This window comes from Notothenia rossii (genome assembly GCF_949606895.1).
Source record: "Notothenia rossii genome assembly, chromosome: 7".
NCBI classification, from domain to species: Eukaryota; Metazoa; Chordata; class Actinopteri; order Perciformes; family Nototheniidae; genus Notothenia; species Notothenia rossii.
This window is the reverse complement of record NC_136905.1, coordinates 24,885,353-24,901,365: the sequence shown is the minus strand read 5'-3', so window position 1 is coordinate 24,901,365 and position 16,013 is coordinate 24,885,353. Positions and strand designations below refer to the sequence as shown.

At 38.8% G+C, this 16,013-nt stretch overlaps 1 long non-coding RNA gene across 1 annotated transcript; it reads left to right on the top strand.

Annotated features, from left to right (window-relative positions):
- Positions 1-13,012: 13,012 nt before the first annotated feature.
- LOC307012916 lies at positions 13,013-15,776 on the top strand. The gene is made up of 3 exons (XR_013800767.1): positions 13,013-13,487; positions 14,201-14,280; positions 14,820-15,776. It is a non-coding gene; the product is annotated as an uncharacterized lncRNA (long non-coding RNA).
- Positions 15,777-16,013: the final 237 nt, after the last annotated feature.

Here is a 16,013-nt window from a genome sequence, read left to right as displayed (position 1 = left end):
AATGATGCAGAAATGTTTGCCTGTCTGTAATACAGATCATGCACATTCACAGTGTGTGGGCTTTGACAGTGGCTACAACAGTCATTTCAACTGAGACCCTGACATTTCCCCATTCCAATGTTGGTCAGGCAAAGTATTAAAAAGGCCAAGTTTTCCAAAGTCAATTGAAAAGTCATGGTGAAAGATGCCTTTTAAAATGTGAGATAGAGCATTACAGACTAAGTGAATAAGCAAGCAATTGAAAAGTAACATTCAACTTAGAAATCATTTAGCAGAACAATTTGCAAAAGTGATATCATTACTAAGGGTGTTGAAATGGATGAATTCACTATATTACTGTACATATGCTATTCACCGGATCTGCACCACAAATTCTAACAAATGAGCACAGTTCTTTCCAAAGCTGCACCGAGCAAACTTGGTGCTACGGATTACAAGTACCTACCTCGGTATATAATGCTGACACACTTTATTCACCGCCAGTCATCAAACCAGCAACCAGCCTCACCCCTAAGCATAATCAAAGTGTAAAAATCTCACAGACCACCCAAGTATACACACGGCATGGTGCAGCTTGCCCTACTGAATGTTGTATTGTTCCACAAAGTCCTGCAAAATTACCAGAGCAATGGTGGAAAGTGTGGCAGTTTTCATCAGATGTTTACACATGCATACAAGCACAAATATTTTGATGTTTCACAATGACCAAAGCTGCATTTGTTTCACTCTTTAGCCATGGCTCCCATCTACAGCAAATTGTGAGCCAAAGTAATGCTTTGTGGAGTTTAAGGAACCGTTCACCTTCCCCAATCAAGGCCGGCTTTGTACTTTTATTTATACCTAACGGCTTCAACGTGCTGACAAGCTGAACAGTAACAGGTATTAAAGGTACAGCATTTAATTAATGTCCATGAATGAACCTGTAAGCGATGTTGGCAGGGGATGTACAATCAAGAGAAGTCAAAACAAAAGAGACATCAGGTTCCACGCTTTCATATTTGAAAGTGTTAGCATTACGAATAAGTGATGAACATCTACCAAAGCGATTGAATATTATGCTAGATGTGGATATTGATAGGGAATTTTGTACATAGAATAATAAGTAAGCCATGCTTTTTTAGCCCTATCTATTACAAACACGAACCGACACTGTCCTCACATAGATTTAAAATGCTTATAGTTGGAAGGTCACAGGATTAATCCTCAAATTGGCAGGATAAATCTGGGCAGGAAAAGGGACTGGGCAGCGCTGAGGTGCCCTTGACCGTACGAAATCCCTGTCTGCTGGACTGAGCAGCTTCCAGTGGGGTTGTGTTTTTAAAGTGAGTAAACCATGGCTTTGAAAAGGTTAATTCATCACACTTTCAGAATAGAGAACAACAAAAACAAAGACAACTCTCTACATGCAACAGGGCAATCACCACAGGTCACCACCCCCGTCAGCACGTGTCCCCGTCAGTGACAGAATAGGTGACCATCCGTAGCAGGAGCAAAGCTTTATTTTGGTTGTGAGGTTCAAAGGGCCTGAGATGCAAGTTGACAGATGCCGTCATGGCTGCCTGAGTGGCTGTGTCAGTGAACCTGATCATATTTGTTGGAAAATCAAAGACTGGAAGAAAACCTGTGGGTGAAAACTATCAGAATCAAGTTTATTGCCAGGTAATTGTTCACATTACAAGTCATTTTCTTTGGTATCTGGTGGTGCAAACATAAACAATCTATGAACATAAGTTGCAATTGTAGATCAAAAATATCAAGATAACAAAGAAGATAATGGCTTTAGAAGGAAAGCAACTAAAACATGTCGACTTTTTCTATTCACTTTGTTATTATTTTTTGTCAGAGAAATTGGAATTTTCATTTAATTTGTTTGAAATCAACCATATTTGTACAAGAACAATTTACCAAACCACCAAACCTCATAAATAATTTGGTTCCACAAACTATAAAATCAGTATTTTCCAATGTTTCATAAGTAGTCAATTTATTCGGCATAAAAATAAGAAATAAAACCATCACTCGTAAATTCTCTTTGAATGTATTTCTTGTGTCACTATTATGACTTTAAAAAAGGGCTTCCTTTGGAATGTGTAATGACCTCTGACCCCATAGTGCAGGGAGTTTACATATCCATGTCTCCACTAGTAAAAACCACATTCCTACATTGGATCTGGGTCAAAGATAAAAGATGATAGAGATCTAATGCTGACAAGCGAGACATATCTGACATTCAGAGACAACATTTATTTTGGACGGCAGGAAAAAGGGAAACTATAAAATAAAATATAACCAAACATTATGATGTACAGATGTAAGGTAATTTATTGCACAAACTTCTGATCTGTGTTCCCTTGGCTTAGTCCGTTTTAAAAGATTGAGCCTTTTGTTTATTTCGAATCATTGTTTATGTTCACCTTGACTGTCTATTCTGCTGATAATATTTAAAAACATTGCTGTGAATACATTGTAGGCATGAAAACAGAGATGCGCTTCACTGTCTTTATTCAGGAAAGTCTCCATAAGTAGTGCTGGAGGTGTCTTTCTGACACTAAAGAGTAACTTAGCTAACGACATTGTGTAACAGAGTTCTAAAGTGCTGTCTAACAATGAGACTATATTGAGAAACAAAGGGAATCTGACGCTGCTGTTAGTAGGCATTTTAAGACGATAACCGTAATTTAGCTTTAGATATTTAGATATAGAAGCAGTATCAAATCCTCATGAAAAGTGAAGCGGTTAAAATAATTGGTTGTCCAATGGAGAAGAGGAAAACAACTCTCACCAATCGTTTTTAGTTACACCATCTACTGGAATTTCAGAAATCCAAGTGGACAAAACGCTGAAATCAGTGAAAACAATGTGGAGAAAACTGGCTCCCACTGCAGAGTACGCAGAGCTCTGCTTAATTGTTTAAACCTGACACAATGTATTGGATAATATTCAACCAGATAAATTCAGAACAGTATTTATTTATGGAAACGGCCTGTGAAAGTCAAACATAATCCCACATTGACCTTCTTCAGTTGGTGAATATTTCTAGCAGTGAGAAAAAACTTGACATAAAACAGGAGTAATTTTCTACCACCAGCTATGGGAAAATATGCAGGCCTTGGAAATAAGAAATAAATGGTGTGGGATGTAAAAATGGCTTACACTTGTAGCAACATATTTAAGAACTGAATTTGAGCCACATGATCGAATTATCTGTGCTGTAATTCAACTAATGATTGTATTTTAATTAGATGTTCTAAATAAATATGTCTACAGCTATCAATTATTGTTTCTGCTTAATAAGGGTCATGTATGGTGCCAAGTTTAAGGACATTTTTCAATGTACATTGATATCTGCCTATATCTGTACTTCTGGAAAATAACACATCTTGGCAATTCAAAGTCACTTTTAGAAGCTCTCACGCTACTGCCTTATAACATTAATTATATAAAACTTAGGAAAATAGGATGCATGTTGCAAAAATAATGATTTTGATTTAAGATGATTAATAGATTTATATAATACATAGGTTTAATTTCTAAGTTTGCCTGCAAACACTAACATAAGAACCTGGCTCTTTTACCTCAGCTAGGCTGAAATAACACATTTCAGATATAGATCAAATACACATTTTAAAAACTCTAGATCTACTGTGATCTATTATTGTTTGGCTTTTCTTATCATTTGTTCAGGGAAGCACTCACCTGTTTCTGCAAGTGCTCTTCAAGGGCCTCATGAAACTATATTCTAACTTGCTTAGTGATGTTTGTGTGATAACATGATTTAAGGGTGAATCAACCAATGGGTTAGCAGTGGGAGACAGTTTAAAGATGTATTTAATGGTGTGATTGACTGGACTTTTTGGTCCCATGGTTTGACTGGTTGGAGATTTTAGTCCCGCCTACCTGTGAAGCTTTTCACCAATGAAACTTTTTCCAGGAAGTAACTTTAACAGGAAGTAAAAAAGTCCACATGACAAACAATTTGGTCAAACCATAGATATATATAAACACTAGATGACTCACCCGCGCTGCTGGCCAATGGAGACCGACGTTGCCACTTGGCCGCCATCTTGCCACAGGCAGTTCTCTCATTCATAACATTATGGTTTACTATTTAAATAACCATAGCTTGCTCAATTTTCAACCAATTTTCAAACGTTTTGTTTTTTTATAAACATCAAAGATGTAGTTATGATACTGCATACTTATAATCATGGACTTTCATATGAAAATAACATTAATCAGATAAAGCAATAGCTATACACACACACACACACACACACACACACACACACACACACACACACACACACACACACACACACACACACACACAAGGTATTTATATTAAATATTAGCCGGTGTATATATTTCCATTTATTTTATTATATTGTTAATATTTAAAATAAATTATAAATTTATAAATAAATTATCAAATTAAAATACATTTATATTTTATATATAAAAATCGGTCTCATGTTACCACTCTGTAAGCCAAGAGTTGTTAATTTAGCAATGCCTTAGCTTGAAGAACAGGGACACAACTAATGACAATAGCATATGTTGGTATATTATTTAGATATTCACACCTTTATCAGAAGAACCAAACCAACATAAAATGTGCTCACAGACAGGCCAGTTCTGTCTCATTTATCACAATTATTTTTGACATGAGATCTTCATATCATCCTAGTTTTGTATTTAGTTTCTAGATTTGTAAACAAATTCAGAAACTTTGAAATATGTTATTGAAAAAAGACCAAGAATAATATTAAAACTGCGGTCGCACTTGTGCGCGCAGTGATGAGCGGGCCCTCGCGTTCGTGCGCCTGTCGGGGAGGGCAGCCGGTCGTCCCAGCGTCAAGCAGACGCGCGCGAGTCCTGGGAAATGAGCCGTTTCTCATTTCTATAATTTTTGCGTCCCAGACTCCCAGGTCCTCCGGCAGCGACCCGGAAACGGATGTCGGCGCGCCGTCTCGAAGGAAAACAAATTTCTGTAAAGGGTCGTCGAGGATCGATCATCGAGGAGGATGTCTGGAGGTGCCGTAACCGAGGATACGCTGATTTAGAGGAGAGAGGAGTCTCTCTGGAGGAGCTATAACCGAGGGTACACTGATGTATTCTCCGGAGTAGATTTCCGCCAACAATGATGTTTAAAAGAGGCGTGACGCATGGCTGGATGTCAACGAAGTACATCTCTGCAAACTGTTCCCGTTGTGATTATAAGTTATTCAAGATGATCAAATGTGCATCAGACTTTCTGCCCTTTACCGTTTGTTTGTTTGTTTGTTTACTCACTAATCACATCTCCCATGGATGTTAGGTTATGCTTTCATTGTGAGGCGATGTTTACAGTGAGAACAGCTGCTGAGGTCAGTGCAGAAAGCATAACAGTGTGTATAATATATATCGCTCAATAATATATGTAACAGGCCTACATTTCACACTTTATTTGTAGGCTTTAGGAGATATCTACAAATAAACAGTAGATATTTTTCATGAAACCATATAGTGCTTCACATAATAAAATATACAAGGGCTGTAGCCTGATATTTAGTTATGCTTTAGGAGCTGTTTGTGTTTGTTGTACAATGTGTAGGTGTGTGTGTGTGTGTGTGAGTTGATGGTGCAGGCAGACAGGCGGGTCTCAGTAGCTTAAGGTAGTATGGTAAAAAATGGTACATTCTCCATTAGCTTACGAGCTCCATGTTCAAGCGATCGACTATTTCTTCGCAATGTAGTATCACATTGGGTATGCGCTTAAGTTGCCCTAGATTGGAATTTTTCCAATCATTCCCCTAGGAGGAGTTCGCAAGAATGTGCTTAAAATGCATGAAAAACGCATTTTTCAAAATGGCCGACTTCCTGGGGGGCAGGGCTTATGGAAGGCAATTTGAAATATGTGTGCAATCATAATAGTAATGTGTGTACAGCGTTTCGTGAATATCGGAAAAACTAAATTCGAGCAGTTTGGAGCAATTTGCGACATGTAAATCGTCAAAAATGGTGTATTCGCTGTTAACTTACAAGCTCCACAAGTGATTTTTCAAAAATGTGCTATGCAATTAAGTATCATATTGGATAGGGGCTGAACTTGTCCTGAATTGGAATTGTTCCGATCATTCTCCTAGGAGGAGTTCGCAAGAATGTGCTGAAAATGGCTGAAAAACGCACATGTTTCAAAATGGCCGACTTTCTGGGGGGCGGAGCTAATAAAAGCCAATTTGAAATATGTCCGCAATCATAAGAGCAATGTGTATACAGTGTTTCGCGAATATCGGAATAACTATATCCGAATAATTCGGAGTCATTTACGACATGTGAATCGTCAAAAATGGTAATTCGCTGTTAGCTTACGACCTCCACGATTGAGCTATTAAAAATGTTCTTCTCAATTTATCATGATATTGGATAGGGGCTGAACGTGTCCTGGATTGGAATTTTTCCGATCATTCCCCTAGGAGGAGTTCGCAAGAATGTGCTTAAAATGCATGAAAAACGCACATTTTTCAAAATGGCCGACTTCCTGGGGGGCCGGGCTAATAGAATCTATATACAAATATGTCCGCAATTCCATGAGGAATGTCTGTGCCAAAATTCGTGAATTTCTAAGAAACTATATGTGACTACCACACAATAGGGGGCGCTAGTGAGCAGTTTTTTTTGAGAAATTCATTTTTTTTTTTACATTCTCGAAAAGGTCGTGGGCTCTGACGTGTGTCCCAAGTTTTGCGTCCGAAGCTAATTTTATGCTATCGCAATTTAAAAAAAATGTTTAGGCCAGGCCCACATTCGGGATTTGTTGCGAAACTTTAAATCTGAGTTTGCAGTCACCCCGAGAGTGTGTGGAAAAAATAAATAAAAATATTAGTCCATCCGCTCTTGAGTTATAAATTGGTGGTGTTTTTGGCGCCCCCTATAGTCCAAAATGAAAATGCGTTGGTGTGCCTATTCCCCAAGACAGTTTGAACCTATCTACCAAAATCTGTGATGTTTGGATACATTGTTGATGAGTTATGAGCATTTATTTCTAAGCCCCGCCTTTTTGCGAGAACGTTTTGATTGACGGTGGCAATATTTATCTTCCTAACATGCTCATTTTCTACGGTAATGTGTCTGACCCTTCACCGATGCTGTATACGAAGTTTGGTGTTCAAAAACTGAAAATTGAAATTTAAGTGAATATTTAACTGTTTTGAACATTATGCTAATTTAGAAGGAAAACATTTTAGGCGGAGCTTAGGGTTCCAAGAGGATTATTTGTAGAGCAGCTCCACCCGGATATGTGTGCAAAATGTCAGGTCATTTGGAGTTACGGTGAGACTTTGTACATTTATTCCGAAATGGGATTTTGATAGGTGGCGCTAGTGAGCAGGTTGGAATATTTAACCCATTGACTCCAGAATATAGAATTATTTACCGGTCCTTGCGTCCGTGCAAAATTATACAACTTTTTAAGCATCCTAAAGACCTCAAAAAGAGGAAACGCCAGCACGATAATAATAATACCACCAATAACAATAGGTTCCTCGCACTTCGTGTTAGGACGCCGTTGGGTCCTAGCGCTCCGTGCTCGGGCCCTAATAAACTGTAACATGTGTCCTTTTGTGTCCTTCTGTAGTCCATTTGTGGTTTGTCTTGTCTCACCTCGGCTGATATATCACAAAATCCACTGTTTAAATTGTTCCCTATATTGCCCCCTATGCCCCTGTAAGGTGTCCTTGGGTGTTATGAAAGGCGGCCCCCCAAAATAAATGTATTATTATTATTATTAAGAAGAACAACTTGGTGTGGTGTGGAGGGGATGTAGGAAGCAGGAGCAGGTGGGGAGAGATGGGGTTTCAAGGTTCAAGGTTATTTGTTTTAAATGTGTCTTGGAGATAAGGACCAGCTGCACACAATAAAATACAGTATAACACAAAACCAATAAGACACACGGTGACACATGGCACACCAACAATCAATCATCGTCCAGCCTCAGCTTTGGTATTCTTTCACAACCATGTTATGGGTTTATTAGACTGAGCAAACATAAACATATGCGGGGAACATAGTGCTGCGTCTCATGGAACATGAAGATTTAATAAATACATAGTAGGTGGCAGACAGCGGCGATTGGAGCATCCGTAGGCTGCACAAAAGTCCGGCATAGTCAGGTACTTCTGTAAACACAAAGCCAGCAAATTCCTGTATCATAATGCAAGATGTTTTTAACAAGCCAAACCACTTGGAAGAAATCATGTGTAACTTAAGTTATGTTGAAAAGAAAGAGCAGTTCTGCCTCTCCCACTGGTGTAAAGTTGCTGGGTCAACTTTGTAATACTCACTCACAGCCTCTTGTTATTAGCCAGCTAATAAATACAACCACATACACAAAGAAAAGCTGCAATTTCAACATGTCCAAGCATCCTGTATCATAGCCATGCTGATAATGTTTATAATAAACCAAACCGTTTGTAAATCAGTCAAGATTTCAGCGAGTTAAGAGTATTTTTATGCAGATCACTCACCTTAAAACAGCTACCATAACGCGAATCATAGTAACTGTTGACTGTGGCAAGATGGCGGCCGGTCAGCTACGCTGGAAAATCTCCCATGAGCCATCTAGTGTTTATATATATCTATGGGTCAAACTACCAATGTAGTTCAATGTCTCCATTTTAAAAGCCCATTAAGATGCAGTTTGATTCTGAGTTACCTAGCTAAACCAATGCCAAAGGGAATAAAAACGTTTGGTAAAACTGAACTTTGAGGTTGAGAAAACTGATAGAAATTCAAGCATGGACAACCAAGTCTCTGACAAATCTGGAGACAAAGAGAGGACTTACAAGATAGCAGACATCTTCATTAAGATCGGTACATGGACTTTTTTTCAAGTAAACAGCAGCATCATGAATCTTTGAATGTAAACTTATGCTTCCTGTACTCGCTGTGATGTTATAACTAAATTATCAGAGGCCCATTGTAGCTCAGGTATTCGCTCAGGTCTTAGCACAGGCCTTGGGCCTTAACTGTTGTAGCTTCAAAGTTTTTTAGGGAGCATAGCTCAGGGCTACACACTTTTCAATTTAGCTTTGAGTGAGATTCTGTCACTGCCGAGTAGGCCTTCTGTGACTTTAACTTTTGTGTGAGAAAATGAATGTGCGGCATGTTACTGTCATTTTGTCAGTCTTATGGTTATTACAAGAGAGTTGGCTTCTGCTATTTGCATTTTCATGTTTAATACTTATCATAAGGGAGATGTGCCTCTATAGGCTATGTATGACATACACACATTACAAGTACTTTGATCCTGAACCATATGTTTTGCTTGGATTCAGGGGAAGATTTACCGGGGTGGCAACTGCCACCCTAAAAAATAGCCTTGCCACCCCAGTTGGTATCTTTGTTTTGAAAGAAAGGTTGTGGCTCATCGGAGATTTATTAGAGAAAATCTCTAATGTCCGAGTGCAAGTGAATGCAGCACAAGACGCGAGTCTTGTAACCCCTCCCCCAGCCCTGCGAGTTTTGAAATATGATAGGCGGCGATTTCATTTGAACGGGGTGACGGCGCAAAACGAGAAGCATTCGGACAAAGCGGCAAACTCTGTGGAGTGGAAGAGGGTTATAGCTAGAAAGGATCCGTCTTGTGTAAATATGACGTCACGTTCTCGTTGTAACTCTCGTTGTAATCGGAGCGGCTCGGAAACACATCTACAGCAGTAACATGCAACATACACATTAATGCAGCAGCAATATTAATAGAGAAACATCAGACACTGAAACACTGAAAGGGAACATTTTATTGCACCAGGAGCTATCTTGGGACTTTTACTGCGACAACGTTGACTTGCCTGTGAATAAAAAATAAACCATAGTGTTGGTGATTTACAGTGTTGTCATTCTTCTTTGAACAGCAAGACCGCTAACACCCTATTTCAACAATCACACTCCCTGACATTGACATAATGAATAGATAGTTTAGCTTCTCACCATCATTTGGCTTGACGCCAAACGTAAACATTCAGCCATGTGACTTGCAAACTCTCGCAAGTTTTACACAAGACGGATCCTTTCTAGCCATAACCGTGGAAGAGCCGTGACGCCAATACGGAAGTGGCACACACTGCAGTTCATATATTGGCCGATAGGGACTGACTGCAGAAAGGAGCAATTTCCATAAACCCCCATGTTAAAATGCCCAACTTTACAGCAGAAAAAAACATGTTTCTACCCATGGATGTGTGACACTTGGGTCCTGCCTTGCTGTTGCTTTCTTGTACTTCACCAGAGTCAGTTTGAGATATCAATCAGCTTTTATTCTGCAAACCATGGAATAGACACACAGATCCACAGTTTAGCCACAGTACAGTGAGATGTTGCTCCAAAGCTAAGAATCCTCTAACACTCTTACAGTGATCGTATAGTGGTATCATTTGTTTAGAGAAAAAGGATTCTAAATAAAAACATAAAGAAACCCAATAACATTTATTACAAACATAAAACAATTTAGTTTGTAATTGTGAAAATAAAGATAAATCAAATTACGTAGATGAACAGTATTCAATAAAAACATTTAACAGCTCAAAATAAACATACCTGCAAACCATGGAATGAACACACAGATCCACAGTTTAGCCACAGTATAGTGAGATGTTGCTCTACAACAGGGTATATGCAGGAATCCTGAAGTCAAATGTAATACCTTTTAAGACCTTTTTTAAGACCCTTTCCATACATTTTAAGACCTCATCGCAACTTTGAGTTCTAACCGGTTACATTGGCAACACACTTTACCTCACATTTACTATATTGATTGTAAGATAGCAAAACTAAACAGAGTGCAGACAGACTACTGAAGCCTCCTTTCCACATGAACTTCAACCTCTCTGTGAAGGTCAGGTTTAATGCAGTATGCTGCTTTTTTGCTTCTGTAGACTCTGTGCTCTTTCATTCCAGTAAAACTCCTCAGAAAACATTAGAAACCAGTATTTGACCAATAAACAAAACAATTGACAAAACTTTGAACTATGAAATATGTTAAACTTTGGTGAGCTTCAGCGGAGTAATGCCATATAGGAGCTCCCTCACAAATACCCAGGGGTTAAATTGGGCTGGGGCTGTCCGGGGCTAATCCCTGGCACATAAGACGATGCTCTGACGTCATCACCCTCACACATTTGTCATATGTTTACAAAAAAGGATATATATGTTAAGACTTTTCTCGTTCTTAATATAGACTATATTTAGGGTCTATATGTGTTGACCGGATATAGTTTGGCTTAGTCCCCGGCCCCACAAGGACGCATACGGTAAAACGCATACGCAAGCGCAAAAAAGGTTTCCGTTCACACTTATTCGATTCATTAACGTGTCCGTTCACACTAGACCGCTGGAAATGCTGGAAACGATGTAGTACATATGTCAGGCCTGTAAGTGGCGCTGCTGCCGCCCGAAATACACCAAAAGCAGCGAAGAAGACCCCGGAGCATGGTTGCCATGGTTGCCCTTCTGTTTATTCTCCGCAGTGGACGGCGTGTTCTCCTGCTGTATCTCTCAGGTAGTCCACCAGCAGATGAAAAACACCCACCTCTCTGCCTCTTCCAAGGAACGAGGGGACTGTGCGGCAGTTTCCGTAAAACATTTTTTCCCCCAGTCAACATGTCCGTTAAAGTTTAAATCTTCCGTACAAAATTAGGAAAGTGCCGGTCAGAGGTCTTCTTTGTTATTTATTGAGCTTTAAAACAAATTGATAACGACTCTGTTCTCTGTATAATAATATAATAATATTTAATAAACGTTGCCTGCCTCTCTTTTTCTCCCCCTCTTCTGACAGCCCAGCAGCAGCAGGAGACGTGGGGAGAGGGAGGCGGGCTCTTTCATCCTTATCAGAAAATGATCATATAGGGCACACACGGAGCCGTTGGACCCCCAGAGCGTTGCGTATGACGGTCTACCCACTTTGGGACCCGTTACCGTAGTCGTTTAGTTCCCCCCCCCCCCACACACAGAGCGGAGCAAGGCAACGAAACTTAAAATAATAAGCAGCATTTTACGGCGCGCTATGCATAGGGCCGCCTTGTGGGGTTTCCCGACATGTCGTTTCAGTAAATTAAAGGGTGTTTCATGTTGTCGTTGCTGTGAACCTTCTTAATACCTTGGAAAATGCCGTTTAATACTTTTTAATACTTTTTATTAGCCTTAATTTTCGCTAAATTGATTTATCAACTTTTAATACTTTTTAAGACCCCACGGACACCATTTCACATCAGTGACGTAAATGCCACATGTACTCCACGACGTTAGCGGCTAACTAGTTAGCCGAAAAACGGCTCACTCTCAGTTTATGTACAATTCTTTTGAAAAGTGATACACTACGGAATCTAAAGACATTTAGCTAAACATAAAATATAACCAATAAATGCAGATAGATTATACACAGAATAGTACACGTAGATCACAATTATTATTATATTTAATAATGAGTGAACAGAGCAACAACTCACCCAAAGCTAAGAATCCTCTAACACTGACGAATTCCCAAAATGCACCACATTCAGCGCCACACTAGCTTCCAGCTACGGCTTTTCAAAATAAAATAAAATAACAAAACTATGGCTGTAGTCCCAGTTTAACAGGATTTAATAAAACAAACATTCATTATTTACACTGTTACAGATGCAATAAATATTATTATTAATATAGTTAGATTCCACCGTCATGATTATGGATCTGTGAGTGAATTGTTTTCTAACACGACCCTTTTATTTATATTAGGTCTTAAAGTTTTTGCATAAATGAGGGCGTGTTCACATTGAGTGACGGCTCTCTGAAGTGACTGCTGGGTTATGGCTAGAAATGATCCGTCTAGTGTAAAACTCTCGCGAGAGTTTGCAAGTCACGTTGCTGAATGTTTACGTTTGGCAGGCAGCCTTTCAGTTACGATCGTTAACATTCGTGGGCCACAGCAAATGATCGTGAGAAGCTAAACTATCTATTAATTATGTCAATGACAGGGAGTGTGATTGTTGAAATAGGGTGTTAGCGGTCTTGCTGTTCAAAGTAGAATGACAACACTGTAGATCACCAACACTATGGTTTATTTTTTATTCACAGGCAAGTCAACGTTGTCGCGGTAAAAGTCCCAAGATAGCTCCTGGTGCAATAAAATGTTCCCTTTCAGTGTTTTACTATTATCCTGCTGCATTAATGTGTATGTTGAATCATGTTACTGCTGTAGATGTGTTTCCGAGCCGCTCCAACGAGAGTTACAACGAGAACGTGACGTCACATTTACACAAGACGGATCCTTTCTAGCCATAACCTGACTGCTGCTGTTAGCTTCTTGTCTCTCTCCTAGCTGCTCCGTGAAGCTACAGGCACTCTGCCTGTTCAGCTCATCCAGGGAACACAACTTGGCCCCGGCCGTGTTTGTTTGTTCTTCATGCTTATATATCGGACTATTGTGACTCGCTCTGCGGTTGGAACAGACGGTGCATGAATGCGGTTTTGCGGTAAGTGAAATTCGAGTACTTATTTATGTGTTAATGATTTTAATCAGCTACGTAATTAATGTTAAGGCTTGAGTTAGCGTCTAAGCGAGTGGTAGCTACATCGGTGCTAACGATGCTAATGGTAGCCTCCAAGTTAAAATCATAGACTATATTTATAAAGGTTAAAACGAAATAGACAAGTGTTAAGCGTTAAGTGGGATAATACTGTACAACAAACAGCTTCTGTTTGAGGTTGATAAAATAAGGTCATCCTTGTAACTTAGAGAGATTATTATTATGTAGGTAGGAACTGTATGCATCGCTAAGGTTAATTTAAATTGGCTATGCTCAAGTATGTAGACAAGCTAATGTCGAAGTAGTGTATGTGAAATCAACCTCACAATAAGATGTGTGTATATTACAATTATTAATGTCATATTTCAAGATGATTACTTAGATATTACAATATGGTTGGTTGAGCTGGAGTTCATTATTGAGCTTACACGTTAACATCACAGTCATCTGAAGAACAAACCCAAACTTTGTTGTTTTTATGAATTGCATTACCAAATGGGTATCAAATTAACAGTAAGCATTGGTAACACAACTTCCAAAGTTACAGTAGAATAAAAAGGACCCTGACTCGGACAATACACAATGCAACATGTTCAACAGAAGAGAATCAGTTATATTGTTTGTACACATGTTACTTTACATATATCTGTTTGTTTAAGGTGTCCTGGTGATGCAGACAGGCTGGACCAGAGAGTGAGAGACAGAACTGGAATCCTCACAGCAGTGAACTTCAGCTCAGGTACAAAGACTCTTTTTTTCATACTGTAGCCTACAAAGAATCAAGAAAGATATTGGTTTAAATAAATGAAGTATTTACTTTAATACACTGATATACATTCCATTAAACAATACTAGATCACCTACACAGCAGTGAAGTTGAGGGGTTTTTCCATGCAAAAAGTTACATTTAGATGTTAACAAGCAATGTCATTTTGTCAGCTTTCTAATTTAATGTATTAAAGGCAAAGATGTTTAACACATAGTGAGAACTGCTACTATTTATCTCTCAATATTGTCTGTAAACACGTGGTAAAAGTTATTCTTTCAGTGAGACAACAGAGCAAGCTTCTGCAGTAGCACTACGTTTTGATAACAGTTAAATATTATTTTGATAACATACATTTCAATGTTGATGAACTTCATACTGTTCACTCATAATCTGATTACAATTACAAAATAATTATATCTACAGCCCCTAAACACACAAACACACCACTTTCATAAATAACACACTTGTTCTGCAATAATATGTTTTATGTTTCCTGTCATTTTTGTTAGGAAAGGACATGCCTGAAAGACACGACATGTTCTCCTTCTCTGAGGGTCAAGAAGAACATCCAAGAGGAAAATTAAAAGCTGATGCTATGAGATTTTAAGACCAGTACACTAAGAAACTACTTTTATTGTAAAAACAGTCAGCTGATCGAATGCACCCATTTCCACATCCACACTCCATCAGCTGATTATTTATATTTGCCTCGCTTTATGAGCTTCACATAACTTGTGCCTTGTACCGCAAAGTTTGCAACGTCACAAATAAATAGGGCCAATCTTCAGTCAGATGTGAATGTGTAATCTAACATTTTCAGTAAGAATAATGGACAAAAGGAGTGCAAATACAAATACAATTTATTAAAATGTCAACCAAAAGTTAATCAAATGTTTAAAATTAAACGCACATATGGACAGAAGGTGTAAACCTATTAAATGTATAAGTAAACACATTTAGTCAAATAAAGTGACAGACTAGGCCTGTGCAGTTGGTATCAGCTTTGCCCAGCATGGGCTCCTCCATCAGGCCTGGTCCCCCTCGCAGAGGAAAGACCCTCAGTCCTCTCCAAACCAACAGACAGGACGTCCATCACACGGAAGTTTCTCCCTGAAGTCTCTGCAGCTTTCTGGACACCACGCTGTCTCAATCCGTCCACACTGAATATGAGAGGGGGAAAAGGAAAATAACAAGTGCTTTAGACAATAAGAAACATAAAGTTGACGGTTGAGTTGCTCAGTTTTTTTAGATTGTCAATACTATTACTGTATAACTAATATATCAGGTTAAGAGGCACATTCAAATAAAGATTGGTCTTTAAATACATGTTGTCTTTTGAATTGTTTGTCTAAAGTCAAGGATCTAGAGCTGGTACTTAGTTTTAATGATACAGTCTGGTTATTATGCTGTTTGGAGGAGGCCTCACAGGTAAGAGCACTAACTAGCTACCATCACATGTACCTTAGCTTGACTTAAATGTATTAAACGTATAATTAAGTGATATCAAAATATAAATAACTAATGTCATGCAAACATATTAATATTTGCTTGGTTCCAGTGTTGAATTTAGCACAATTGCATACAAACGTTAAGGGATTTTAGACGGAAGGAATGAGGTATTTGCGGTCTACAATGACAGAGAAGAGAATGTCAAGTTTGGCTGTACTCAGCATTGAATCCAAACGCACTAAAGCTGTTGATCT